Raw genomic sequence first — 15,171 nt, forward strand, 5'->3', positions numbered from 1 at the left:
AGGAACTTCGACTGTAAGAAACTGTTGTTTCGTATTAGTTGTCAGCCTGTGGCAATTGACGACCTGAACGATGCGATTACAAATGCTTCTATTTCTATTTGTAGCTATACTCATTGTTCAGTTTTTCTATATTACGATCTGCGTGTAGTGCGGCCGTAAGCAAAACGCTCACTATTCGAGTTTAACTTGCTGGTACCCGCCTATTAACACTGATGTATACAAGAAAAAAAACCATGAGTTACGTCTGCAGTAGAAACTATAGTACGGACATTTGTTCGTTCATTAGCCGGACTACTTGCACGGTTCCAAGTCACGTTGACCCGGTAGCCGTGTCGACGTAACTAACGGCTCGCATAACCAGCCAAGCCTAGAGAACACAAAAGTTGACTGTTCTTCAGCGGCAATAGCCGTTTTGTCTATACTCTTAGACGGTGGTGGCTCTATCACTGGGAATGACTCCATTCATAGCTGGTGACAACCGTTGGCCGTATGCTAGCGTTTCGCTGAGAAGGTCAACCGGATGAGACGGAGACTTAATAACGGCCGATGCTTAGCGAAACGAACGTAAGACAAACGATACACACACCCGCGTATACAGACGAGAACGGCGGCCAATGGCAACAAAGTGTCAAATGGTCCCAGCTGTTTGCGAGCGTTCAAGTTGGTTGGCGGTTGAGTGACGCTGGCCGAGCATTAACTTACGGTATCGCTGCGTCTGTCGGTGGGACAAAAGCGGATAGCGGAAGTTGACAGGCAAAGGCGCAAAGTGCGTCCCTTCAATTCAGAATTTAACCCGAAGCGGCGCCCATAGCAATATAGCAGCAACGCAAAGGCAGAATTAAAATAATAGTAGTTCAGTGTAATTCCAATAGCAGCAAAGACGATGAAATGATAATGCCCGCTCAGGTAGTGTAATGATAGGAATTATAAAATACGCAACCGCTTTGTCAGAAGCAGAAGCAGCAGCAGCAGCAGCAGTGAAATAAACAATGGTAACGCTTAATTGTTAAGAAGAAAAGACGGATGGATGGAAAGCTAAAGAGCGAAGATGGCTGAATGGCTGAATATACCATGAATGAGTGACTGTGGAAAGCGGCGTTTAGTGGGAGATGCCTGGAACAAAGTGTACCTATTTATATAATTGTTGGGTGCTTACTTACAATGCGGCATGCGCAGTCGAATGGTCAGAGTTAGTATAGGTTGTATCCGAAAAAATACGTACCGTCCGCAAAGCGGTAGCGATGTCCCAAGGTACTGTTAGCACCTGATTTTTTCGAATTGGAAACAAAATGGTTTCAGATGGATCCGCTTTTTCGTTCCTACGTAAGTTCCTACGTCCCTAAGAATAGAGTGCAGTGCTTATAAATGACTTGAAAGTGAATTATGATTTTCTCTTTGGGCTAAAAAAGAGCAAGTCTGTAAAATAATATGTTATAGGAAAATGAATCTTTTTCTAGAGATGAATTAAGCGAAACGATACAATGCGCTACCTGACTTGATTATTGTTTAACATTAAAATAGTTTGTTACGTATTTTGGTTGGTGAACTAATTACCGTAAATCCTCAATGAGACCTGAGAATCGTTTGCAAAAATTCGTTCATTAATAGCCGGTAAGTTAAGTGAAGTTTTCAAGTACATTGTGTGAATTGGAACATAGGTATTTTTAATTTAAGAAAATAATAACAACAACGAATTATAGGATAAAGCCTAGAATAACGAACTAATTAAATTGTTTGTCGGATTATTCAGGTAAAAGGCAGTTGACGAGTCACAGCTGTCAGACTGCGCGCTCCTTTTAAGACCAACTATATACTAATAGCGTGACGGATAATTCGCTATTTCATGCCCTGCCATACAAGTTTTTCAAGAATATCGTTAACATAAGATGCTGTTACGAGACGACTGAACAGATCCTGATCAATTTCATGCATATTTTTATTAATCATTCGTATGCGTTGAGAAGGCGCTGCACCAGAATGTCGTCTCACGTCACAATTCTCAAAAGCGGGATTTTTTGCCATAAAATAGGATATCACCAATCTGATTCGCGCTGGTTTATGTAAAATAACTCAAAAAGATTTGCTTAGAATATAAGCATATTTTGGTATAAAATTTCTTGTTTTAAGAAGAGTATAAGGCTATACGTGATTCTATAATGCGACTTGGGTGGTAATATAAAAGCTAATGTGTGAAGGTTATTGAAACGCGCAGCTGAAAAGTGTTGACAATGTAATTCATTCTATGGCAGGTGTTTCTTTCCAGTAAACAATAATGCGTTGAATATTGAAGAGATACCGAAGGGTACCGGACATTTGTAAATTCAAATTTCTTTATGTGGACTATCCACATCCAGATGATCCCGACAGTTGATAAAAGCTCATGTACCAATATTGTGTACCTTGTAAGGATATGGTCTAAATCAGTTCAGGGCTGGTTTGGGGAATACGAGAATATGTAATCATGCATTTGATTACAGACGCGCAACTGATCAAGTGGGTGCAATTCATACAACTGGGTCTATTCACAAATTGTATTGCAGACGAATGGGTGAACCCGTTTCGGATATTCATACGTGTCGCTTTATGAGACTAGTACCTGTCGACCGGAACGAAATCAAGCAATTCGACTTGAACGATGAACACCTCTCGGAATCCAATCGACGTAAAATAATTTCCCTCTCAATGCTAAACCACTCCTAACCACGTGCCTATGTACGGGACATAATATTTTGATTCCTTATGTTATATTGCTTCTTTATTTCTTTTATGGGATGCACGCTGCATCGTCCCAGTATGATGTCATTCGTCGTGGTAGTTAGCCATTTCCTTGCGAACAGTGCTTAGTGATTTTTGTGGTTTTCGATATTCAGCTCTAGCTTTTGAGATTTTCAGGAATCCGTCCTCTTATAAAACAGGCCAAGAAACCAACAGCAATTTATCATTCGACTGATTCTGCAGTCGTCGCAGATAGGTGAGCCCATTGCTTATATGAAGCCCAATTGAGTAAGACGAATGTCCTTTAAACATCGTGTTCTTCATTACTTTCAAACATCTAGCTTCGCTGTTTAACGCTTGATACCAACTCTCGCTTCATTAGTTGGTACGCGGCCTGATTCATGAGGTTTATATCTGTGTCCACCGTGTTCACTTGAAAATCGGCCGTGTAAGACGTCAATCTCACACGAAAACAGCGGAGAACTCCATACCCCGCCAATTAACTTGGAGCGCCTGCCAGCAGACAGCTTTCCCTTCTTTGGCGTGTAACTGTTCAAACGAATCATAGTTACATCGGTCGGTGGAGCCTCGTTGCTGTGGTTTGAGGATCCGAATTCAAAATTCTGGAGCAAGATTTCATAGTTATTTGCCCCCAGTATGTAGGCGATCGCAGCGCGACTTCCCTGTGATCTAGCCGGGCAGACCAGAAGGAATGGCTTCTAGTAAATCGCTAGCGGATTTAAGGATCAGATGAGAGTGTTTTTGCAGAAGGCCAGCGAGTCTGAAAAAAAGAGATGTTGGCCTTGCGGTTAAATCAGTTTCGCCCCAGCCCAGTGGGGTTGTGTAACAGGAGACACTGCTACCCGTGAAAGGAGATCGATAGCGACGATTCCTGCAGCGATGAATCGGGTGCCAGCAGTCAGCGACAATGGAGCAAGAAGAGGCACCAAAAGGGTACCATGACAAGAAGATTTGGAGGCAGACAAGAGCTCTTCAACTGCGTCCACAAAGAAGCTGGTCAGCTCAGACTGTCTGGATGGCATCTGTGCTTGTATCAGTTCGATCTATTAGTCTTTTAGGCTAGGTGGTTGTTTATTTTTAGTGAGATTATGTTTCAGTAAACGCAACATATATTTATTTTCTAAAAAACAAGTAGACACGAGGGTTTGTGGCAAGAGTGAGTGCATTTGGCAAACTTGTCTTAGAGATTAACTTGATCATACGTTTTCTTCACGTCACTGAATAAACACAGGTATGTTTAAGAAACCAATCGATGGATTAATATGCGACTAATCTATATTTTAAAATAATTACATTGAAAGGATTATCTGACAGCATTGAAGGTGGCTAGCGTAATTATTAGCTCTACCTAATTACGATGGTACCGTTGACAATGATCTTGAATCTCACTGGTGTGTCTTTTTTTGTAAATCTTCATGGTCGGCTAATTATGCAGATCTTTAAAAAGTGAGATAACATTGCGTTAGTAAATGGAGTATTGTAATACAGTTGCCATTGAACAGGTCAACCTGTCTAACCGAAGACTATAATTTAGCGTTGGTCATGAGTTCCCCGGTGCTAGTACTCTTAGGTTCATTCACCTGGCAACATAATCTATGTGGACTAGGATCTATCATTCGCCAGGACGACTCTCTTAAGTCGATCCTTTTTCACAACGCTGGGTTAGCTAATGACTTACGAACACTTATGAGAATCTTGCACATAATTTGTGCTGTGATGGAGGTCCTCCTTCAATGAGGAAATTCTACGCCACTACAATTTAGCAATTATTCCGGCCGATTTGAATTTCAAGTCCTTAAACGCCTACCTCTGATATTCGACGGACATTCGCGGAAGTTGCGCCTCTCTGACTCTCGAATTTGGATCATTTGAAATTTTTTTCTTTGCGAGATCAGCTTCTATTTCTACTAAGTTCACCACTTGAGACAGTTTCCTCTGCGAGCCGGTAAATTTAGCAAGTTGAATAGCCATCATGGCGTATCCGTCGCTCGTTTCGTTCACGTGTAGCCACCTATCTGTGTATGGTCAGGAAGTGATGGCTGAACCTGTTTCACCTATTTAGCTCTTAGCTGCAGCGCCCGTTGCAATGGCATATTGTTTGTTACGCGTCAGATCCAAAACGTAGGTGTCGGTCAGAGCCGCGATTTGCGGCTCTGTCACTAGTTCGATACTCGTCTCGCGATTCTGGATATTCGTTGAAATCAAAACGATATTCCCGCAATTCCAGCGAAAATCGCTCCCGCACTACATGTACCGTGCTTCCTTGACCGATCCTATATCTAAGCATACATAAATAAATCTATGCAGTCAACAAAAGGAATCGTTTTGCACCTTCTACTAATCGGGCCACTTTGCATGCTACAGTGTCCTCTTGTTATAGTCTTATTCGATACAGGAAAGTATCTGCAGATTTCCAACAACTTGGGATCCTGTTCACTTTTGTTGCACTTCTTAACGTCTGCACCATACGACGATTGTAGAAAATTCGAATTGTATGTTTTGTCGCCGAGAAGTTCTATCTGTCGACCTTTAACGCACTTGCTCTTCCTCTTTTTTCTCTGTGAAACTAAATGAGTAGAGGACTTATATGCTCGGTCTACAAAATCAATGGGTAGTTAAATGCAGAATCAGATCGTGACGAGGTCCCAGCAAAGAGGGGAGGAAAGGAAGCAGAAAGAAACGCATGCCATACTTCGCTCGGGCCTGCTATCATCGAAAACCTCTGCATTGAGCTCACATTGACAATTCGTATTATAACAGAGAAACATAGTAGAAGATTACGTATGAACGGCACGAACACGTTCGATGTGTGTGTGTGTGTCTAGCATCAAATGCATCCAACCTGCCGTAGGACTCTATGCAGAGGCTCTCGCGACGCTTCTGTGATTCAACGAGGTTTAGTAGCTCTCTCCTCACTTCCTCCAACGAAACTACAGAGCTCCTCTCCAGATCAGAGGACTGTCCATCCATGATCGACAGACAGCAAGAGATATTGGCAATCCGAGGCTGCCGAAATGCTGCTTGGTTGAAACTAGATTTCTCCGAATCGTCTCTGAAATAAAGGTCCCAACAAATGAAAGAGGTCAGAGACTTCAGACCGTCGGTGTGGGCGACGAATAGCGGCAATGACACCGAAGCCAATTCAGTGTATTTAGTTCAGCAGACATTGACAGTTTGTAGAGACGAGATTTCAGCGTCCACGACGAAATTAAGGACACGAACCAACAGTACAATATTTTATAATAGCAGACTAGTCATCATCTAGCCGCCATAAGATTTTCGACGGCAGCCACCGAAAGGATTCTAAATAACTAGCCGAATAATAATAGTACCACAGCACATTGTGATAGGCAGCAATGAAAAGTTGCAAGAAATGACCGAGAAAATCAATATTGATGACACTTCGTTGATAAAGCTCCACAATAGTGCACACTGTTATTGTAGAAGATGTTGCATCTTCGACGAAATCAGCGAAATCAACAAATAATGTTGAAGTAAATCCTTGAAATCATCGGAGATTGTTATGCCTTACTGTGCAGCGTCCTGGTACGACTTCAGAAGTTGGCGATCTAGGCCACAGAAGGCTCGCAGACATGTAGGGGCAACTCTGCCTTGTAATTTTTAGAGCATCAAGCCAGACTCTGTGTACTTCCCTGAGTTGGGTAATCGCATACAAGCGCATAGAGTGACGTTGATCTGAGCTAGTTACAAAGTATAGACTGTTTCCTTAATAAGAATCCCCCGGGGTAAGTTCAAGTACGTGGACAAGCAACGAGCCTTGAGGGTCACACATCACCTAAGTAATCGAGATAACCATTACCGAGGTAATTCTTTACGTATCCATAGTTAAAATATGTAATTTAAAAAGTCAACTGCTTGCTTAGTAATAATTCAAGCAACTTTTTATAATACGTTATAGCTCATTTAGATGGAACGTTCCAATTTGTTATTACTGCAACAAGGGTTTTTTTTTCACGAAGTGGTTTACGACTCAAGCCTGCTGTTTTTTTTTGTCTGATTTTTTCGCGAGTCAATGGCTTGATGGAAAGGAAATGTACAATCATGGATGTATACACTTATATAGGTGATGGTTTTGTAAAAAAAAAAACCAGAAAAATCGTTTAACAAACAACATGTCTATAGAAGTTGAAAAAAAGTATCTGTCTATTCCAACAGTTAGAGGTCGTTGTTGTGGGAGAGCACCTGTTATCCTAACTACTTAACCTTCTCCACTGGAGTAAGCAAAATTTCCGCCCTTTAGCTTGGACACCTCCGTTCTCTACCCGTTATGATGCCCGTTTTTCTGGAATTATCACGAAAACAATAGAAATTCACTTAAAAACGCACTGACTGTGCATACGTATGCCGCTAAAGTGTATATATGTATATCGTTATCAATATTATTACAATGATTTCGTCGTCCAACTCAGATTGAATAATTCTGGTGCTCCCGCACTTTTGCAATAAGTGATGTGACAGTGACAGAAATGGGATTTTCTGAGTGGCGGAAAGCGGTAAACAGGGACAGTCTTCGGGCTACTCACGACATGTTGATGGTGAATTCCGCAAATGTTCTGCAAACGTCGTTCATGACTTGTGACGTTTGATATGATCATATCGATGAGCTATTCATTGTTTTGTCGCATACCCTCCATTGTCGTGGTACAATGTTATGTTTTCGATTATACGTTACTGCACTACGCCGATGACAAGTTGCCCCGTAACTGAAATCGCCGACAATCAAACGAAGCCCAACAAACCGTAATGGGGGAACGAAAAGACGAAAAAAATTGCTCATGTTATTATGTTGACGCAAAAGAGCATTGGTTTTTCTCACGAGATACTTTGACCAACTGGCTGATCACTTTGAATAAAAGGGTTTGCGGAAGTATTACAGAAATCGATAAAATGCAAAGAAGTGTATTTGTGCGACATGGGCGAAATTTAAAATTATTTAAGTATGTGCATGTGTTTGCAATATGTCAAACGGTAGGCATGCATTTATAGAAACACATCACTAAACGTAATCACGTGTGACATAGATCAGTATATCGATACGTCAAGCAGATATGCATGGATGTTGAAACAATTGCATAGCCAGTGTACAAAATCGTTATGGAATAGCAAGAAAACATGCAATTATTCGATATATATATTTCAATATTTTACTATTACACGTCATGTTTTCTTTTTTTTTTTTTATTGAAAAGTAGGAATCAAGAAATAAGTGTTTAAGGACTTCGACAGTCACTTCCTGATCGACTTCGGCTGTGTTTGACTGAAAATAAAGCTACCATGTTGTCGGTTATTTTAGTCTAATTTGGCAGGAGATATCGCTCCGCACAAGAAAATTGCTCGAATTTATTGCGATAGAAACAGCTTAATATGCTTGTATTCAGCACCTGGATATTGGTTCAGTTAAAAGTAGACACAAGTTTGCTACAGGTTCGTTGACGTAATGCTACAATAGTTGCAGCATATAAAATATATGATGCAGCTCCTCCGAGAAACGTTCCACAGCATGGTTGCCAATATAGCTAGACATCTACAACCAGCATAGTGGATTCTAGCTTGTTTTTGTCGGAAAATTTGTTTTTACACGACTATATATACTATTACCAAATGACTTTCAACTTCGAAACCAAATCCGAATAAGTATATTGAGGGAGTCTGTCTGTCATACAAGTCCGATAGAGTCGTTGTTTAACCAATAATCTATTTATTCATATTGTACTCCACAGTACGTAACGCAGTATAAGTGGCCCGGTAAAAAGGGTAAGTTACCGAGTATTACTGGTCCTTTGCATCTCAACGACTTGGCTGAGGTGTTCATTAGGTAGTAATTAAAATTAGTTCAATGATAACCTTTACGAACTTATGTGCAGGGAAAGTCGTCACATTTTTGCAGCTAGTGCAAACAGCTTTTTATGGTAGTGGTATTTGAATCTATGCTTCTGCATCTCTTCTTCACAGTCATCTGCTTCCTTACGCTGCTCAATACAGTCTTGTGACCTTGCGTTCTTCCGTAGATCAGACGTCGCAATTACGATGTTCGAGCACTTGAAACAAGCCGAAAATAAGCCAAATACAATAAACAACTAACGTTATATTTTACTGTTGCTAACTGGTCTGCTATGCATGAGTGCGATGGCAGCGGTTACCGCTTCATCATCGTAACACTATTGCAATGTGGCGTGTGCCATTCTCTGTGACACTTTGTCCGTTTGCCATTTTTTGCCCCTGTACAGCATAGCTGACCGTTATATATATATAGAGCTCTATTGTCGTTAGTGTCGACGTGCCGAACGGTCACTTTATATCAACCGGTTGTTATTCATTAATTCATTTAAGAGAATACATCCCTTGCTGTTTTGGCGAACACGTACAGGGACTGCTATGTACGGTGCTACACAGTTTTCCTGTTACAAGTAAAATAAATCGCAGTAAAATGAAGAAGCAGTATTGGCTAAAATGTTACTGTGAGTGACACCTGTACTTCAGTTGTTGCATCTGGGCAGTTACGAGGTGCACGGGTCGGCAAGGTGCTTCTTCGGATAAAATGAAGCCAATTGGAATGATGTACGCACTACTTACAACTGGCGTCAGGGGAGTGCTTGTCGATCGGTTTGGCCTTACATCGACATTGGAATTGTGGATTTAAACTATAAACCATCACAACGCTTTCTGACGAGCGCAGCGGCCAAGCAATCTTTAACCGAATGTAAGAGAAACCGATTCGGCTTACCACTTAAACGAGAACGAAGTGGAGGTAAGCGATGAACTCACTACAAAACGGCTTATACACAGATGTCTTTATGTAACGCAAGCAAGACTTTGGCTGGCTTCAAGATCGCCGTCATCATAGTGTGCGTATATTATAGTAGTACAGGGGTATTCGTAGTAAAAATAAACTACATTTATTATAGTTTCTTCCGTCAAACTTTCTTGTGGGTTGCACTTGACAAATGCTGTTCGTGCCAAAAATGCTTCGTTTGATCGCAGACGTTGTATCGAATCGTCTGGATGCTTTAGAAATTAGTTGTCGCTGCGAGTGTGTACGCGCAAATGCGTAAGAGCAGCTGTTGTGTTTTCTGTGACCATGTCATGAATGAATCGTATGGAGCCGTTAAATGATTGTTAACGATAAAGGGAAAATAGGAATCAGTGTACTTGTCTGTCGTTTGGCATCAATTGTATTATGACGATTCCGCTATTGTGACAGTGCCTCGATCTTACTAGAACGCACACATATAAGTGGTGCGGGTGGCGACACGAACTTTTTTGCAACGCTCGATTCATCCTATGCATACATATATATATAACAACTAACGATTCCAACAGCAGCAGCAGCAGCAGCAGCAGCACTCTCACTGTATGTAGCTTGCTAATTCAGCGGTCCTGGAAGGGTCAACAAATGGCTTGCTTCGTCCCCGAGGTCGTACGGTAATAGAATGAAGTCTGTGATCCTGTTTTTTGTGTTCGTGTCCACTTCGTTTTCGTTGTTATCATTGAAAGTTGCCAAAATAATAAAGTGCATTTCGACGACTATGCTTGGGACTGTCAGATTCTAAACTATGTGCTTTGGCAGAAAACGTCGTGATGCTTAGCATGCGCCGAAGAGATGCAGGGAAAAGGAGACAAAAGGCTTGAACGGAATTTTAACACCTGCTTGCGCAGAATCGCCACAGCGTCGATTGGTATGGCGAGTAAAAGTTGGCACTATTGACGGACATCCGAACGGAACCGGAGTGCGGCCAGGTTTGAATTAGGATTCGACGTCAGAGGCAAACTGCCAGGAAATCGATGCGATAGTGTAATAATGGATAGGTGATCTATTTTAGCAGTGAGTTGAACTGAACGACAGGCGTAGCCATGTATGAATAAAGCTTTGGCAAACTGGTTTAAAAATAGCACAGTCAACAAATACTAGTAAAAAATTCTGAGCGGGTAACGATTCGCCGTATGACAGCTGGCTGTGTCGAACTAAGAACTGTTATCGGCTGTGTTCGTCGTTGATCGTTTTCGGTTAATTGCGGATCGGAGGCGGCCATTCGAACCGCCAACGAAAGTACGCACGTACACTCGTCAATAATACGTAGCAGACGGATGGTATTATGCGTTTAATGACGCTTGTATGTAGACACCTATGGAACCGTTTGCGATGGCGCATAATTAATAAACGCACGTTTGTCAGATAGAGTGAATATTGTAGGTCTATCATTGAAGGCATGTTTAAATGTTTGAAAAACATTATACCTTGTAACGATAACGCACTAACGCCGGCTTCGATGCTGTTCATTAAAGCAGCACCTCGCCTTTTCATAGCAATAGCGACGGAAATGTCTAGGAATATTTGTATGGGCCATAACAGTATGTATAGTATCACGACAAAATGAATACCCCGTGTTTATAGGTTGCATCTATACAAACGATATTGGGATGAAGATTTTCGCCTGTGCCGACAGCGATATACCTGACGGACGCAATATAGCTGCCATTCGCCTCGGTCACGATTTTAATCCAAGTCCTAAATCACTCGCAAGTGCACGTCCAAACACGGTTATCCATGGTTTTTCAATATCATTCTGCTGGCAACGTGCACACTTGCTGGAAATTTAATTTTACTTCCAATAGGGATATTTTCCCAGTCGTAAGCCGACTTCCGAAAGTGACGCCGATTTCATTTTGGCTTTATTATGTTTAGAATCCTCCCCACTTTAATAATATATGATCCCTACCTGAGGCGTTTGCGGACAATTCAACGCTTTGCGTTCAGCGTCACATTAAATCTAGCTGTTAAAAGGCACATTAGACGTCAGGATCACCACACATGCAAGCCTACACCTTTTTTTCGGGTGGCCGAAGGGTTTCCGCGACTGGTTTTTCGTTCGAAGGACGTTGGCACGCTGTTTGTGTTTCTTTAGAAAAGTCTGCAGCTTTTTTACTTTCTTAGTGAAAAAGAGCTAAGCTTTCCAACGCTGGAAGTCTCTCTTAATTAGGTGAACGATTTGAGGTACTATAACTCGTACAAATCATCAGTAAGCAAAAACTTTCTACTGTGTCTATCTGGAAAAAAAACGCCTCTTAACCGAAGATTCCACTATGAGCATGACATCGAGTAAATGTTTCTGACTTTGAAGTTTGACCGCCTCGTCGATAGCTTTTCCCATACCTTTCATTTTACTTGCTGCAGAAATCTTGCAAAGGTTCTACTAAATAGATAAGGCTCTGATTCTTCTTAATGGCCGAAATTAACTAAAAATGACGTGCTTGAAAATAGACGAAGTTGAAAAACATACCACGTTCTACCCTCTCATCTGAGATGTGTTGTTTTATCTTACTCTAGATTTGTATCTTTTATCGTCCACCATGTTACGCTACACTCGAACGATTTTTCGACCTATCTGAAATTAGTTTGCCACCTTTCTTCCTTTGTCAAAACACATCTTTGAATAAGTGTTGTGTTCACGTGACATCATCATCTGGTTCCTAGTTTGCAAAATTAAGACGAACAGCAACTTAAAACAGAAGTGATTTGAACTTTTAGATTCGTTGCACTCAAGCGCAGAAACTGCCATTCTGACAAATCGTAGGGATTTATGCTTATGCTCATTTCCTTCAAAATGCAGTGACGATACAGGGTTGACGGAATTGTTTTAGGTTGACCAATGTTTAGTTATACTTCGTAGGCCATAATACAAAACGTTATCTTTTAGCGTGACGTTTCGCTGTTTTGCAACAGATTGATAGCTAGATATAATTTGAGCATAGATATAAGGTTTAAGTTTCCCGACGATTTTTTGATGTTATCTTACCGACGATCCAATCGAAAAATTCGCCACAAGAAAGCAAAGCGCAATCTAAAAATCTATGTTTCTTTGTTAGATAACTTATACTTAAAAACACGTATTAATTTCGAAAAGCCGGCTTAGACAGCTGCCGTCCCCAATACACGAGACGAAAGTAAGATATAATTTTTTAGTTACATTCGAAATAATTGTATGTTGCTGTGTTCATGGTGGTGACTAGATCTTTCTGCTCCTATATGTCTTCAGCCATAATCGTAATCCGGATTTACGTTTACCGTAAACATTAGAACGGCTGAGCTTGCTGTAATATTCTTATAGGTTTATGGCTACGGTTCATCACCATGAAATGCTCGATTAAATAGTTGGAAACCATCATCGGTTTTATCAGTTTCATTCGTCTACTACATGCGGTTCCTTTAGACGCTTGAATCGTTTACCTATACACATATGGACAATAGATAGATATCATGATTTTAGCGTGTTTTTCCTTGCGCCTATTTGTGTCTTTGTACCGCCGCTCGTGTACTGATATCATGGCATACAATTGTCTTCCCTCGTTCGTTTCCTACGTGCGCGCGATGTCGGCAGCCATTTAATAATTAATCAGCCCGATCTACACTATTTCCATTCATTCCGCAGCCGAGGATCTCTTTAGTACTAAAAATATTATCGTTTAAACAATCTATCGCCTTTTCTGTCACGGTTGTGCATGTAACCGTTATGTAAAGTTATACGCCATCGCGGGCCTTTCCGCCGTTACCATCACCTACGCCAACGCCACCATCGTCACGATACAGCGTCTACTGGCCTGTTCTGATCTGGCGATCAACTCGATGACGGACTGTGCTTGCTGGTTCTTAGCAGCATGCACAAGCTCCATAGCGGCAGTAGCGGTAGCAGCAGCACATGTTTGTAAGTTTTTCTGTTACAACCGGAAGCGTCGGTCGCGCAGCCACGATCGCTTCGCGTAGCTCTGTCAGCAGCAGCAGCAGCGGTACAGGGTAAAGCGGCTGAACGAACGTCTGAAAGAGTTGACCTTGTCTTCAAGTTCAATGTCGCTCGCGCCCCGAAGGTGAATGGGGGATGGTTGCTATTGCCGCTGGTGGTGTTCCTTCAGTTGGTGCTGGCTGGGTAGACTAATGTGGTATAGTGTGTAGTTGACGTTATGGAAACGTGGAGATGAACACCGCTCTGCACCGCGTCGCGCCGTACGGAAACGGAAATGAGTTCAGCGGCGACGCCAGTGGCGGTAACACCCATCAACAACAACTACGCCAGAAACACAACCGTAACCCAGAATATTAGTTTGCTCGAGCACAACGACATTTTGAAAAATACATAACAGCATTAGCAATTATGCAAACAACTGGTACAGTTGGAACATCGATGGCACAGTCAGAACAACGCCAAAGTAGGAAAGCGGGAGAAGCATGGGGGCAGCAGAGACAGAATATGCATGGAGCAGGCCATTCCCTGACAAATTAATTACTACCGCAAAGTGTATGTATATATATTTGCACATGCTGTATAGTGTACGGATGCTGAGAATTACGGTGCCTTTCTATCTATTGATTATCTTATTCTCTTATGAGTAACTAATAAAAAGGTTTTTTTTACTTACATTCACTTACGTACTATAGTGGGCCTTCTTTGCGTACTACAGAACTCACTTCGAGTGAATAAGTAATAATGCCTGATGGCGAGCAACTGGGCAAATTATTATGATTATACTGAAGGTTACGTTTACGCTGTGGGTCACCTGTGACCACATTTTTGTGGTCAGCTTTTGCGTTTCGTTAATTCACGCATAATATTTCGACACTTTGTTGTGTAGCGCTTGCCTACCTAAATCAAAAAGAGCGACTTATCACAGTTCAAAATCGTTTCGAATTGGGGCAATAACAAAGGCTCTCTTTGTAAAGGACGTGAATGCCCTTGGAAGTGCCCGCCACAAATCTGTCACTTGTATTACACGACGATACAAGCTTTTTCGGCAGCAGTATAGATAACTATAGGTAGCAATAATGACATACCATAGATGCATTTAGAAGTGCATTTTCTCAACGGAATCGCTGAATGATTTACGACGGAAGAGCTTCCTGAACGGTCAGGTCCAATGGTTCGAAGCACTTTCCCTTGAAGTCAGCTTCAAAATGTGGCAAATTGTATGAGTTTATTATAGGAAATGCGCAGCAGTAGGTTTTACCCAACCGTTATGTGCCTACACACTAACGATACCTAAGCGTAGCATTAACTGTCATCAGCTTCCTTTTTCCGCTGTAGATAGAAGATAGAAGGGCGCCGCTGATTAAGATTTACTAAATCAGTCGAAGTAATACCCGTGTGATGCTCAGTATGATAGAGAGTTTCCTCACAACCAAATATGAAAGTCGTATCTTACGATGCTGTGCTGTCCGGTTCACATCGAAGCGCCATAGTAATAGAAACAATTCATAAACCACAAATGTTTACCTAAACGATTGGTTGAGTATCGAAACAATTTATTCTCTACAAGTTAATGAACGTTTAACAGCTAAACTAAAGTTTGATTGAGCTGCTGTCCAGAAATACAGATTTCGTCTGTAGCGGATTTTTTAATGATGTTTTTTCTTTTCTTTAAGAAAAA

At 41.5% G+C, this 15,171-nt stretch overlaps 2 long non-coding RNA genes across 2 annotated transcripts; one reads left to right on the top strand and one right to left on the bottom strand.

The window, feature by feature from the left end:
• Window positions 1–655: 655 nt before the first annotated feature.
• On the top strand, window positions 656–3,985 carry LOC111272060 (uncharacterized). The gene is made up of 2 exons (XR_002687304.2): window positions 656–1,323; window positions 2,541–3,985. It is a non-coding gene; the product is annotated as an uncharacterized LOC111272060 (long non-coding RNA).
• A 2,273-nt stretch (window positions 3,986–6,258) lies between these two features.
• On the bottom strand, window positions 6,259–8,965 carry LOC111272062 (uncharacterized). Its single transcript, XR_002687306.2, has 3 exons — window positions 7,281–8,965; window positions 6,961–7,039; window positions 6,259–6,532 (listed from the first exon to the last, which is right to left on the bottom strand). It is a non-coding gene; the product is annotated as an uncharacterized LOC111272062 (long non-coding RNA).
• Window positions 8,966–15,171: the final 6,206 nt, after the last annotated feature.

The sequence above is a fragment of the Varroa jacobsoni genome, unplaced genomic scaffold (assembly GCF_002532875.2).
Source record: "Varroa jacobsoni isolate VJ856 unplaced genomic scaffold, vjacob_1.0 contig01504, whole genome shotgun sequence".
In the NCBI taxonomy this organism is placed as follows: Eukaryota; Metazoa; Arthropoda; class Arachnida; order Mesostigmata; family Varroidae; genus Varroa; species Varroa jacobsoni.